The sequence below is a fragment of the Drosophila sechellia genome, chromosome X (genome assembly GCF_004382195.2).
Source record: "Drosophila sechellia strain sech25 chromosome X, ASM438219v1, whole genome shotgun sequence".
NCBI lineage: Eukaryota > Metazoa > Arthropoda > Insecta > Diptera > Drosophilidae > Drosophila > Drosophila sechellia.
Window position 1 is genome coordinate 17239944 of NC_045954.1, and position 14471 is coordinate 17254414.

General features: G+C 42.1%; 3 long non-coding RNA genes across 3 annotated transcripts; all 3 read left to right on the forward strand.

Annotated features, from left to right (window-relative positions):
* Positions 1-2200: 2200 nt before the first annotated feature.
* Positions 2201-3707, forward strand: LOC116802125. Its single transcript, XR_004362494.1, has 3 exons — positions 2201-2543; positions 3317-3523; positions 3581-3707. It is a non-coding gene; the product is annotated as an uncharacterized LOC116802125 (long non-coding RNA).
* A 2779-nt stretch (positions 3708-6486) lies between these two features.
* LOC116802250 lies at positions 6487-7979 on the forward strand. Its single transcript, XR_004362616.1, has 3 exons — positions 6487-6842; positions 7589-7795; positions 7853-7979. It is a non-coding gene; the product is annotated as an uncharacterized LOC116802250 (long non-coding RNA).
* A 2826-nt stretch (positions 7980-10805) lies between these two features.
* Positions 10806-12298, forward strand: LOC116802251. The gene is made up of 3 exons (XR_004362617.1): positions 10806-11161; positions 11908-12114; positions 12172-12298. It is a non-coding gene; the product is annotated as an uncharacterized LOC116802251 (long non-coding RNA).
* The last annotated feature ends 2173 nt before the right edge of the window (positions 12299-14471 follow it).

A 14471-nucleotide genomic window follows, 5' to 3' on the forward strand; every position in this document is an offset into this window, starting at 1 on the left:
GGCTGGTTTATTTCGTCAAATACCGTTGCGAGTTTCAGGTCTCGAACAAACCACTCGCAGCCGGTGATAAGTCTTGCTACCTTATTTTGAATAGCCTGGATCCTTTTGATTTGGCTGTCGCATGCCAAGCCCCAGATTTGGCACCCATACTTCCAGTTTGGTGCTAAGATCTGTTTGTAAATTGTCAGCTTGTTGGATAGCGACAATATACTGTGATGAACGCCTGATTGCCGATATGGAATCACAAAGTGTTCTGTGCTGGCGTTATACTTGCGTATGGTACGCAGCCCACGAACATTTTCTAGAGATTTACTTACTGCAATAAGTACCACAACCAACCACAGAATAAGGATCCAAATTAGCAGAAGCCGGACCGCCGTCATTGTCAAACACCGCCAGAGTTGAACTGATTCGTATCCTTAAGCAGCTCTTGGTCATTCGAGTGGCCCAGCCTGCGAAAGGGTATCGTCTCACCCTCGATCTCCATGTAATCTTCGACGATGGACCGCAGCTCGACCGGCGGCTTAGCTGATGGGATCAGGGCCCTGACCACATTGGCCACGTTTCCCAGGACCTCCTGCTTTTCCATTGCGCTCGTTCAACGATTCAAATTATTAATAAATTCAATTCATAAATACCCAAAAGACCGTCAACAGCTACACAACATATGCATGCCTTCTGCATACATATTTATATGTATAAATGTAAGTAAGATCGAATATATATAATGGAATTACTGACAGCTTTTTTTAGTACCGACAGTACCGACAACATCATCTTACGGATCACCATCAACTCAAGTAATGCGGGGAATAGCTGTTTTAAGGGTAACAACTGTCGTTCGGCTCATGAGCCCTTTGCTCCAAATGGCGCCACCAAGGATGTCGAACTAGCTAGAGCTCTTCCGGAGACAATCTTTGATACACCAGTGCCTCTTGAAATCGGCAGCACTGTCAGCATCCTGATCACCTTCATTAATGGACCCACCGAGGTATAAGGCCAGTTTTTGCCGGATCTCCGCCGTTGGTGTGGAACAAAATGGATGTGCCAGAGAACAAACGGACGTTCAAGTCGAATCCGCGTCTTCTCGACACTGTACTTGCTCTCTACAGTGATGGTTGCTTCCATCGCGCCCAAATAATCGATGAATTTTGAATTGAGAGCTTAAAAGGGAAGCAACGTGATTAAAAAGATTTTTACAGAACAAGACAACACTAATAAAGCAGGAATATAGTGTTATTCTAAAAAATCCAAACCCGAGCTGAAGAAACGACTGAAGACGCGATAATAAAAATAAATCCGTAGCGACAATAGCACTCACCAATAGCACTCATAATCGCAATATTGATCATTGAATCATGCGAATTCTACATAATTAGATTTCTAATTTTATGGAAGTCAATGAAATGATAATACTTACATACAATAAATATGGTAACATGAGATTTACAAAATGAGTAAATATTTTAAAAGCACTCTAAATACTCTTTACTCTTCCATGTTTTCAAATTAACATCAAAGTTATGAACACTGGTTTGAGTCTCTGCTAAGGAACCGGTAGAGATGTGCAAATTGATTTCATTCTAACCAACCCACAAATCCAAATTGGAAGAAACTTAAAAACGGTCAAGAAAGCAATTACTTGGTATTTAAAGCACAAGTAGAGCAAGAGATACCCGTTACTGAGCGAGTGAAAATGCAAACGCGAAATTTTATTATTTATATCGATAGATATTGGGAATTAAAATCATAAAAATTTTAAAATTGTTTAAAAGTGTTGGCGTGCCAGTTTTTGGCGGCTTGTGGGCGTTAGAGTGGGCGTGGCATCATGGCTCAACAAACTTGCGTCTCTACGATCTGTATGTCTAATCTGAACCTTTATAGTTCCTTTTATAGTTCCAGAGCCAAGGGCAAAGCAGATGCTGTTTTCCTGATTTGGGAGTTATTCGGATCGGGGTGTGGCAACCTTATCTTATAGCTTTCTAGCCTGTAGAGTGCCTCAGATCCCGAGATACGGACGGACAGACAAACATGGCTTATTTTTAGCTGTTTCAAACTTTTAAACAAATGTGACACATACAAAGCTTTGGAAATCGATATGCTTATTATTAGAAATTTAAATAAGCTGAATATTAATATTTAATTTAATATGATGAACTTACCACACCGCCAACGGCAAAGGAAAACATGGTGGCGTACCCATCTAACAGAAGGATGTTTCCCAGGATGCGAATCCGCCGGCGTCGTTTTGATCAAATCTAACTTTTTTCGATCTAGTTGGCGTGGGGTTTGCCGTACAAGTATACAGCTAGCAATTCCGTTTTTCGAACCTCAGTCGTAACTTGGGACAGTCGGAACACACATCAGACAAAATATTATTCAAAATTCTTACAAATAATAAATAAATAAATAAAATTACAGTTCTAATAAAACGTTAACGTTAAAACGTGTATTCGTGTGGACCAAAATTTCAATTTTTTTCGACCTGCCAATCAGTTTCGATAAAATTCATTTTCAATCATTTTACGCTTAAAATTCTCTGGGTAAGAATCTTTTTTTGAAATTCAGTTCTGTTAAATTCATTGTGAGTTGCGATTAAAGTGTTGCAAGTCGAAGCGGAAAGTCGGCGGTTACGGCTTTTTGGCGGCCCGCGTGTTTGTCTATATGTCGAATGGATGTGGCCCTCCTATCTGGCGTTAAACTAATGCCGGGGGCAGCCTGTCGACAGCCAACCACCTTGCCACGCCCCACACCCCACGCCTTGTAATGACGTCATTCAAGCGCTGACAATTAAATAAATCATAGCGCACGCGGTTCGGCCGATTGAAAGATCGAGTTAATGTGAAGAGGAACTCCTGGTTCTTTGTTTCGTTGCCAGAGTGAAATTGTAAATGAATTACACGTCCTGGTTGATACATTTTTGCTCGTTGACAACCATAAAATGACAATAGGCAAGGGACTGTAGATTGTTGCCACCGTTCCGTTACGTGTGCAGCCTAATGGTGCAATGAGTGGGGTTGTGGGCTAATGGGTGGTGAGTAGGGACTTGTGTTCCAACTGGGTGTTCAGTGGGATATTAATTACGGGCTTTTTTGCAGTTCCATCCTGGTTGCATAGCAGGTCTTGGGATTTCCTTTTGGTTTTAGACTCGGGTTCCAAACTTATTAGGTGACTTCTCTAGAACGCAACTCTGCGGCTTCTGGGGCCAACACTCACATGCGGGAAAACATTCTGCATCACAGTTAATAGTACACATAGTGACATCGTACACAACAAATAAATACTATATTGAACTCCCCTCTCCTTTTCTTTTCAGAATTTGTGAAAATATTCTATAACATTGCAGCACGACGACAAGGTCCCCGCGACCAGCTTGTGTCAAGCCAAGCCAAGCCTGATGTAAAGAACCGATTTTTTCTATTTTTGCTCGCTACTAAGTGCAACGGCTAGCTCAACGGCTAGAGTTTGTGCGTTCGTCCCACCAAATTTATGATTTGTATGATTGTCTGACCAAGGAAAAGGAGTGGGTTTTTATCATAATCGATGTATTCTACTGTTCTATGGATGACTCCTCCAACAGCTCTTGGATTATGATGTCCGTTAGATCTGCTTTAGCCTGCTTCTCGCGCTTAGCTGCTTTCCTTATTTCTTGATCCCGCTGACGGTTGTGCTGCTGCTGCTGGCAATAATCCGGCTGCCAATACTCTGGCTGTGTTTGGCAATAACGGCGGACCTGCTTCTGCTGATTTGGATCCATATTCTGTGCTTGGTTGTGGTACTTATTGCAGTAAGTAAATCTCTAGAAAATGTTCGTGGGCTTGCGTACCATACGCAAGTATAACGCTAGCACAGAACACTTAGTGATTCCATATCGGCAATCAGGCGTTCATCACAGTATATTGTCGCTATCCAACAAGCTGACAATTTACAAACAGATCTTAGCACCAAACTGGAAGTATGGGTGCCAAATCTGGGGCTTGGCATACCATACGCAAGTTTTTATTATTAATTTATTTATTAAGGTATACGGGGAAGTCTTGAAGCCCCTTTGTGTCCTTCTTATCTATTAATTCAGCCCATTTGGGCTCGCCGGCTAACTATAGTTAGCTTTTTTAAATTTACAGTAATTTTACTACAATTACATAACAATCACATATAACAAATAGGATTTAAGATAAGCGTCAGCTTCTGCTGACCCTTGTCAAAGGAGATCGGGTAATGAGATCCCGCGGTTGCCTTCTATTGAGCCTCCTTGGTGGGCGAGATCTGTTTAGAACGCTGGCCAGCCGATTTCTCGAGGGCTGGTTTATTTCGTCAAATACCGTTGCGAGTTTCAGGTCTCGAACAAACCACTCGCAGCCGGTGATAAGTCTTGCTACCTTATTTTGAATAGCCTGGATCCTTTTGATTTGGCTGTCGCATGCCAAGCCCCAGATTTGGCACCCATACTTCCAGTTTGGTGCTAAGATCTGTTTGTAAATTGTCAGCTTGTTGGATAGCGACAATATACTGTGATGAACGCCTGATTGCCGATATGGAATCACAAAGTGTTCTGTACTGGCGTTATACTTGCGTATGGTACGCAGCCCACGAACATTTTCTAGAGATTTACTTACTGCAATAAGTACCACAACCAACCACAGAATAAGGATCCAAATCATCAGAAGCCGGACCGCCGTCATTGTCAAACACCGCCAGAGTTGAACTGATTCGTATCCTTAAGCAGCTCTTGGTCATTCGAGTGGCCCAGCCTGCGAAAGGGTATCGTCTCACCCTCGATCTCCATGTAATCTTCGACGATGGACCGCAGCTCGACCGGCGGCTTAGCTGATGGGATCAGGGCCCTGACCACATTGGCCACGTTTCCCAGGACCTCCTGCTTTTCCATTGCGCTCGTTCAACGATTCAAATTATTAATAAATTCAATTCATAAATACCCAAAAGACCGTCAACAGCTACACAACATATGCATGCCTTCTGCATACATATTTATATGTATAAATGTAAGTAAGATCGAATATATATAATGGAATTACTGACAGCTTTTTTTAGTACCGACAGTACCGACAACATCATCTTACGGATCACCATCAACTCAAGTAATGCGGGGAATAGCTGTTTTAAGGGTAACAACTGTCGTTCGGCTCATGAGCCCTTTGCTCCAAATGGCGCCACCAAGGATGTCGAACTAGCTAGAGCTCTTCCGGAGACAATCTTTGATACACCAGTGCCTCTTGAAATCGGCAGCACTGTCAGCATCCTGATCACCTTCATTAATGGACCCACCGAGGTATAAGGCCAGTTTTTGCCGGATCTCCGCCGTTGGTGTGGAACAAAATGGATGTGCCAGAGAACAAACGGACGTTCAAGTCGAATCCGCGTCTTCTCGACACTGTACTTGCTCTCTACAGTGATGGTTGCTTCCATCGCGCCCAAATAATCGATGAATTTTGAATTGAGAGCTTAAAAGGGAAGCAACGTGATTAAAAAGATTTTTACAGACCAAGACAACACTAATAAAGCAGGAATATAGTGTTATTCTAAAAAATCCAAACCCGAGCTGAAGAAACGACTGAAGACGCGATAATAAAAATAAATCCGTAGCGACAATAGCACTCACCAATAGCACTCATAATCGCAATATTGATCATTGAATCATGCGAATTCTACATAATTAGATTTCTAATTTTATGGAAGTCAATGAAATGATAATACTTACATACAATAAATATGGTAACATGAGATTTACAAAATGAGTAAATATTTTAAAAGCACTCTAAATACTCTTTACTCTTCCATGTTTTCAAATTAACATCAAAGTTATGAACACTGGTTTGAGTCTCTGCTAAGGAACCGGTAGAGATGTGCAAATTGATTTCATTCTAACCAACCCACAAATCCAAATTGGAAGAAACTTAAAAACGGTCAAGAAAGCAATTACTTGGTATTTAAAGCACAAGTAGAGCAAGAGATACCCGTTACTGAGCGAGTGAAAATGCAAACGCGAAATTTTATTATTTATATCGATAGATATTGGGAATTAAAATCATAAAAATTTTAAAATTGTTTAAAAGTGTTGGCGTGCCAGTTTTTGGCGGCTTGTGGGCGTTAGAGTGGGCGTGGCATCATGGCTCAACAAACTTGCGTCTCTACGATCTGTATGTCTAATCTGAACCTTTATAGTTCCTTTTATAGTTCCAGAGCCAAGGGCAAAGCAGATGCTGTTTTCCTGATTTGGGAGTTATTCGGATCGGGGTGTGGCAACCTTATCTTATAGCTTTCTAGCCTGTAGAGTGCCTCAGATCCCGAGATACGGACGGACAGACAAACATGGCTTATTTTTAGCTGTTTCAAACTTTTAAACAAATGTGACACATACAAAGCTTTGGAAATCGATATGCTTATTATTAGAAATTTAAATAAGCTGAATATTAATATTTAATTTAATATGATGAACTTACCACACCGCCAACGGCAAAGGAAAACATGGTGGCGTACCCACCTAACAGAAGGATGTTTCCCAGGATGCGAATCCGCCGGCGTCGTTTTGATCAAATCTAACTTTTTTCGATCTAGTTGGCGTGGGGTTTGCCGTACAAGTATACAGCTAGCAATTCCGTTTTTCGAACCTCAGTCGTAACTTGGGACAGTCGGAACACACATCAGACAAAATATTATTCAAAATTCTTACAAATAATAAATAAATAAATAAAATTACAGTTCTAATAAAACGTTAACGTTAAAACGTGTATTCGTGTGGACCAAAATTTCAATTTTTTTCGACCTGCCAATCAGTTTCGATAAAATTCATTTTCAATCATTTTACGCTTAAAATTCTCTGGGTAAGAATCTTTTTTTGAAATTCAGTTCTGTTAAATTCATTGTGAGTTGCGATTAAAGTGTTGCAAGTCGAAGCGGAAAGTCGGCGGTTACGGCTTTTTGGCGGCCCGCGTGTTTGTCTATATGTCGAATGGATGTGACCCTCCTATCTGGCGTTAAACTAATGCCGGGGGCAGCCTGTCGACAGCCAACCACCTTGCCACGCCCCACACCCCACGCCTTGTAAATAAATCATAGCGCACGCGGTTCGGCCGATTGAAAGATCGAGTTAATGTGAAGAGGAACTCCTGGTTCTTTGTTTCGTTGCCAGAGTGAAATTGTAAATGAATTACACGTCCTGGTTGATACATTTTTGCTCGTTGACAACCATAAAATGACAATAGGCAAGGGACTGTAGATTGTTGCCACCGTTCCGTTACGTGTGCAGCCTAATGGTGCAATGAGTGGGGTTGTGGGCTAATGGGTGGTGAGTAGGGACTTGTGTTCCAACTGGGTGTTCAGTGGGATATTAATTACGGGCTTTTTTGCAGTTCCATCCTGGTTGCATAGCAGGTCTTGGGATTTCCTTTTGGTTTTAGACTCGGGTTCCAAACTTATTAGGTGACTTCTCTAGAACGCAACTCTGCGGCTTCTGGGGCCAACACTCACATGCGGGAAAACATTCTGCATCACAGTTAATAGTACACATAGTGACATCGTACACAACAAATAAATACTATATTGAACTCCCCTCTCCTTTTCTTTTCAGAATTTGTGAAAATATTCTATAACATTGCAGCACGACGACAAGGTCCCCGCGACCAGCTTGTGTCAAGCCAAGCCAAGCCTGATGTAAAGAACCGATTTTTTCTATTTTTGCTCGCTACTAAGTGCAACGGCTAGCTCAACGGCTAGAGTTTGTGCGTTCGTCCCACCAAATTTATGATTTGTATGATTGTCTGACCAAGGAAAAGGAGTGGGTTTTTATCATAATCGATGTATTCTACTGTTCTATGGATGACTCCTCCAACAGCTCTTGGATTATGATGTCCGTTAGATCTGCTTTAGCCTGCTTCTCGCGCTTAGCTGCTTTCCTTATTTCTTGATCCCGCTGACGGTTGTGCTGCTGCTGCTGGCAATAATCCGGCTGCCAATACTCTGGCTGTGTTTGGCAATAACGGCGGACCTGCTTCTGCTGATTTGGATCCATATTCTGTGCTTGGTTGTGGTACTTATTGCAGTAAGTAAATCTCTAGAAAATGTTCGTGGGCTTGCGTACCATACGCAAGTATAACGCTAGCACAGAACACTTAGTGATTCCATATCGGCAATCAGGCGTTCATCACAGTATATTGTCGCTATCCAACAAGCTGACAATTTACAAACAGATCTTAGCACCAAACTGGAAGTATGGGTGCCAAATCTGGGGCTTGGCATGCGTACCATACGCAAGTTTTTATTATTAATTTATTTATTAAGGTATACGGGGAAGTCTTGAAGCCCCTTTGTGTCCTTCTTATCTATTAATTCAGCCCATTTGGGCTCGCCGGCTAACTATAGTTAGCTTTTTTAAATTTACAGTAATTTTACTACAATTACATAACAATCACATATAACAAATAGGATTTAAGATAAGCGTCAGCTTCTGCTGACCCTTGTCAAAGGAGATCGGGTAATGAGATCCCGCGGTTGCCTTCTATTGAGCCTCCTTGGTGGGCGAGATCTGTTTAGAGCGCTGGCCAGCCGATTTCTGTGGCGCTCCAGCCTGTCATGGTATCTGCTCGAGGGCTGGTTTATTTCGTCAAATACCGTTGCGAGTTTCAGGTCTCGAACAAACCACTCGCAGCCGGTGATAAGTCTTGCTACCTTATTTTGAATAGCCTGGATCCTTTTGATTTGGCTGTCGCATGCCAAGCCCCAGATTTGGCACCCATACTTCCAGTTTGGTGCTAAGATCTGTTTGTAAATTGTCAGCTTGTTGGATAGTGACAATATACTGTGATGAACGCCTGATTGCCGATATGGAATCACAAAGTGTTCTGTGCTGGCGTTATACTTGCGTATGGTACGCAGCCCACGAACATTTTCTAGAGATTTACTTACTGCAATAAGTACCACAACCAACCACAGAATAAGGATCCAAATTAGCAGAAGCCGGACCGCCGTCATTGTCAAACACCGCCAGAGTTGAACTGATTCGTATCCTTAAGCAGCTCTTGGTCATTCGAGTGGCCCAGCCTGCGAAAGGGTATCGTCTCACCCTCGATCTCCATGTAATCTTCGACGATGGACCGCAGCTCGACCGGCGGCTTAGCTGATGGGATCAGGGCCCTGACCACATTGGCCACGTTTCCCAGGACCTCCTGCTTTTCCATTGCGCTCGTTCAACGATTCAAATTATTAATAAATTCAATTCATAAATACCCAAAAGACCGTCAACAGCTACACAACATATGCATGCCTTCTGCATACATATTTATATGTATAAATGTAAGTAAGATCGAATATATATAATGGAATTACTGACAGCTTTTTTTTAGTACCGACAGTACCGACAACATCATCTTACGGATCACCATCAACTCAAGTAATGCGGGGAATAGCTGTTTTAAGGGTAACAACTGTCGTTCGGCTCATGAGCCCTTTGCTCCAAATGGCGCCACCAAGGATGTCGAACTAGCTAGAGCTCTTCCGGAGACAATCTTTGATACACCAGTGCCTCTTGAAATCGGCAGCACTGTCAGCATCCTGATCACCTTCATTAATGGACCCACCGAGGTATAAGGCCAGTTTTTGCCGGATCTCCGCCGTTGGTGTGGAACAAAATGGATGTGCCAGAGAACAAACGGACGTTCAAGTCGAATCCGCGTCTTCTCGACACTGTACTTGCTCTCTACAGTGATGGTTGCTTCCATCGCGCCCAAATAATCGATGAATTTTGAATTGAGAGCTTAAAAGGGAAGCAACGTGATTAAAAAGATTTTTACAGACCAAGACAACACTAATGAAGCAGGAATACAATGGAATATAGTGTTATTCTATCCAAAATCTAAACCCGAGCTGAAGAAACGACTGAAGACGCGATAATAAAAATAAATCCGTAGCGACAATAGCACTCACCAATAGCACTCATAATCGCAATATTGATCATTGAATCATGCGAATTCTACATAATTAGATTTCTAATTTTATGGAAGTCAATGAAATGATAATACTTACATACAATAAATATGGTAACATGAGATTTACAAAATGAGTAAATATTTTAAAAGCACTCTAAATACTCTTTACTCTTCCATGTTTTCAAATTAACATCAAAGTTATGAACACTGGTTTGAGTCTCTGCTAAGGAACCGGTAGAGATGTGCAAATTGATTTCATTCTAACCAACCCACAAATCCAAATTGGAAGAAACTTAAAAACGGTCAAGAAAGCAATTACTTGGTATTTAAAGCACAAGTAGAGCAAGAGATACCCGTTACTGAGCGAGTGAAAATGCAAACGCGAAATTTTATTATTTATATCGATAGATATTGGGAATTAAAATCATAAAAATTTTAAAATTGTTTAAAAGTGTTGGCGTGCCAGTTTTTGGCGGCTTGTGGGCGTTAGAGTGGGCGTGGCATCATGGCTCAACAAACTTGCGTCTCTACGATCTGTATGTCTAATCTGAACCTTTATAGTTCCTTTTATAGTTCCAGAGCCAAGGGCAAAGCAGATGCTGTTTTCCTGATTTGGGAGTTATTCGGATCGGGGTGTGGCAACCTTATCTTATAGCTTTCTAGCCTGTAGAGTGCCTCAGATCCCGAGATACGGACGGACAGACAAACATGGCTTATTTTTAGCTGTTTCAAACTTTTAAACAAATGTGACACATACAAAGCTTTGGAAATCGATATGCTTATTATTAGAAATTTAAATAAGCTGAATATTAATATTTAATTTAATATGATGAACTTACCACACCGCCAACGGCAAAGGAAAACATGGTGGCGTACCCACCTAACAGAAGGATGTTTCCCAGGATGCGAATCCGCCGGCGTCGTTTTGATCAAATCTAACTTTTTTCGATCTAGTTGGCGTGGGGTTTGCCGTACAAGTATACAGCTAGCAATTCCGTTTTTCGAACCTCAGTCGTAACTTGGGACAGTCGGAACACACATCAGACAAAATATTATTCAAAATTCTTACAAATAATAAATAAATAAATAAAATTACAGTTCTAATAAAACGTTAACGTTAAAACGTGTATTCGTGTGGACCAAAATTTCAATTTTTTTCGACCTGCCAATCAGTTTCGATAAAATTCATTTTCAATCATTTTACGCTTAAAATTCTCTGGGTAAGAATCTTTTTTTGAAATTCAGTTCTGTTAAATTCATTGTGAGTTGCGATTAAAGTGTTGCAAGTCGAAGCGGAAAGTCGGCGGTTACGGCTTTTTGGCGGCCCGCGTGTTTGTCTATATGTCGAATGGATGTGACCCTCCTATCTGGCGTTAAACTAATGCCGGGGGCAGCCTGTCGACAGCCAACCACCTTGCCACGCCCCACACCCCACGCCTTGTAAATAAATCATAGCGCACGCGGTTCGGCCGATTGAAAGATCGAGTTAATGTGAAGAGGAACTCCTGGTTCTTTGTTTCGTTGCCAGAGTGAAATTGTAAATGAATTACACGTCCTGGTTGATACATTTTTGCTCGTTGACAACCATAAAATGACAATAGGCAAGGGACTGTAGATTGTTGCCACCGTTCCGTTACGTGTGCAGCCTAATGGTGCAATGAGTGGGGTTGTGGGCTAATGGGTGGTGAGTAGGGACTTGTGTTCCAACTGGGTGTTCAGTGGGATATTAATTACGGGCTTTTTTGCAGTTCCATCCTGGTTGCATAGCAGGTCTTGGGATTTCCTTTTGGTTTTAGACTCGGGTTCCAAACTTATTAGGTGACTTCTCTAGAACGCAACTCTGCGGCTTCTGGGGCCAACACTCACATGCGGGAAAACATTCTGCATCACAGTTAATAGTACACATAGTGACATCGTACACAACAAATAAATACTATATTGAACTCCCCTCTCCTTTTCTTTTCAGAATTTGTGAAAATATTCTATAACATTGCAGCACGACGACAAGGTCCCCGCGACCAGCTTGTGTCAAGCCAAGCCAAGCCTGATGTAAAGAACCGATTTTTTCTATTTTTGCTCGCTACTAAGTGCAACGGCTAGCTCAACGGCTAGAGTTTGTGCGTTCGTCCCACCAAATTTATGATTTGTATGATTGTCTGACCAAGGAAAAGGAGTGGGTTTTTATCATAATCGATGTATTCTACTGTTCTATGGATGACTCCTCCAACAGCTCTTGGATTATGATGTCCGTTAGATCTGCTTTAGCCTGCTTCTCGCGCTTAGCTGCTTTCCTTATTTCTTGATCCCGCTGACGGTTGTGCTGCTGCTGCTGGCAATAATCCGGCTGCCAATACTCTGGCTGTGTTTGGCAATAACGGCGGACCTGCTTCTGCTGATTTGGATCCATATTCTGTGGTTGGTTGTGGTACTTATTGCAGTAAGTAAATCTCTAGAAAATGTTCGTGGGCTTGCGTACCATACGCAAGTATAACGCTAGCACAGAACACTTAGTGATTCCATATCGGCAATCAGGCGTTCATCACAGTATATTGTCGCTATCCAACAAGCTGACAATTTACAAACAGATCTTAGCACCAAACTGGAAGTATGGGTGCCAAATCTGGGGCTTGGCATGCGTACCATACGCAAGTTTTTATTATTAATTTATTTATTAAGGTATACGGGGAAGTCTTGAAGCCCCTTTGTGTCCTTCTTATCTATTAATTCAGCCCATTTGGGCTCGCCGGCTAACTATAGTTAGCTTTTTTAAATTTACAGTAATTTTACTACAATTACATAACAATCACATATAACAAATAGGATTTAAGATAAGCGTCAGCTTCTGCTGACCCTTGTCAAAGGAGATCGGGTAATGAGATCCCGCGGTTGCCTTCTATTGAGCCTCCTTGGTGGGCGAGATCTGTTTAGAGCGCTGGCCAGCCGATTTCTGTGGCGCTCCAGCCTGTCATGGTATCTGCTCGAGGGCTGGTTTATTTCGTCAAATACCGTTGCGAGTTTCAGGTCTCGAACAAACCACTCGCAGCCGGTGATAAGTCTTGCTACCTTATTTTGAATAGCCTGGATCCTTTTGATTTGGCTGTCGCATGCCAAGCCCCAGATTTGGCACCCATACTTCCAGTTTGGTGCTAAGATCTGTTTGTAAATTGTCAGCTTGTTGGATAGTGACAATATACTGTGATGAACGCCTGATTGCCGATATGGAATCACAAAGTGTTCTGTGCTGGCGTTATACTTGCGTATGGTACGCAGCCCACGAACATTTTCTAGAGATTTACTTACTGCAATAAGTACCACAACCAACCACAGAATAAGGATCCAAATTAGCAGAAGCCGGACCGCCGTCATTGTCAAACACCGCCAGAGTTGAACTGATTCGTATCCTTAAGCAGCTCTTGGTCATTCGAGTGGCCCAGCCTGCGAAAGGGTATCGTCTCACCCTCGATCTCCATGTAATCTTCGACGATGGACCGCAGCTCGACCGGCGGCTTAGCTGATGGGATCAGGGCCCTGACCACATTGGCCACGTTTCCCAGGACCTCCTGCTTTTCCATTGCGCTCGTTCAACGATTCAAATTATTAATAAATTCAATTCATAAATACCCAAAAGACCGTCAACAGCTACACAACATATGCATGCCTTCTGCATACATATTTATATGTATAAATGTAAGTAAGATCGAATATATATAATGGAATTACTGACAGCTTTTTTTAGTACCGACAGTACCGACAACATCATCTTACGGATCACCATCAACTCAAGTAATGCGGGGAATAGCTGTTTTAAGGGTAACAACTGTCGTTCGGCTCATGAGCCCTTTGCTCCAAATGGCGCCACCAAGGATGTCGAACTAGCTAGAGCTCTTCCGGAGACAATCTTTGATACACCAGTGCCTCTTGAAATCGGCAGCACTGTCAGCATCCTGATCACCTTCATTAATGGACCCACCGAGGTATAAGGCCAGTTTTTGCCGGATCTCCGCCGTTGGTGTGGAACAAAATGGATGTGCCAGAGAACAAACGGACGTTCAAGTCGAATCCGCGTCTTCTCGACACTGTACTTGCTCTCTACAGTGATGGTTGCTTCCATCGCGCCCAAATAATCGATGAATTTTGAATTGAGAGCTTAAAAGGGAAGCAACGTGATTAAAAAGATTTTTACAGACCAAGACAACACTAATAAAGTAGGAATACAATGGAATATAGTGTTATTCTAAAAAAATCCAAACCCGAGCTGAAGAAACGACTGAAGACGCGATAATAAAAATTAATCCGTAGCGACAAACCTATCAAAAACAATAGAGACAGATGAAGAACCAACAATTGAAACGATTCCTGGAAGTGGGATAAGTGCGATCGGTGGCGCCAAGAAGAATTATTTTTGACCGAGGATCTTGTTTTACTAGGAATATCCAGCACTCACAACATAAGAATGAGCAATATTATGCGAAGAAAAATAGAGCTCCTTTGGAACATAAATTTGGCGATTTTGTAGCTATACGTAACACC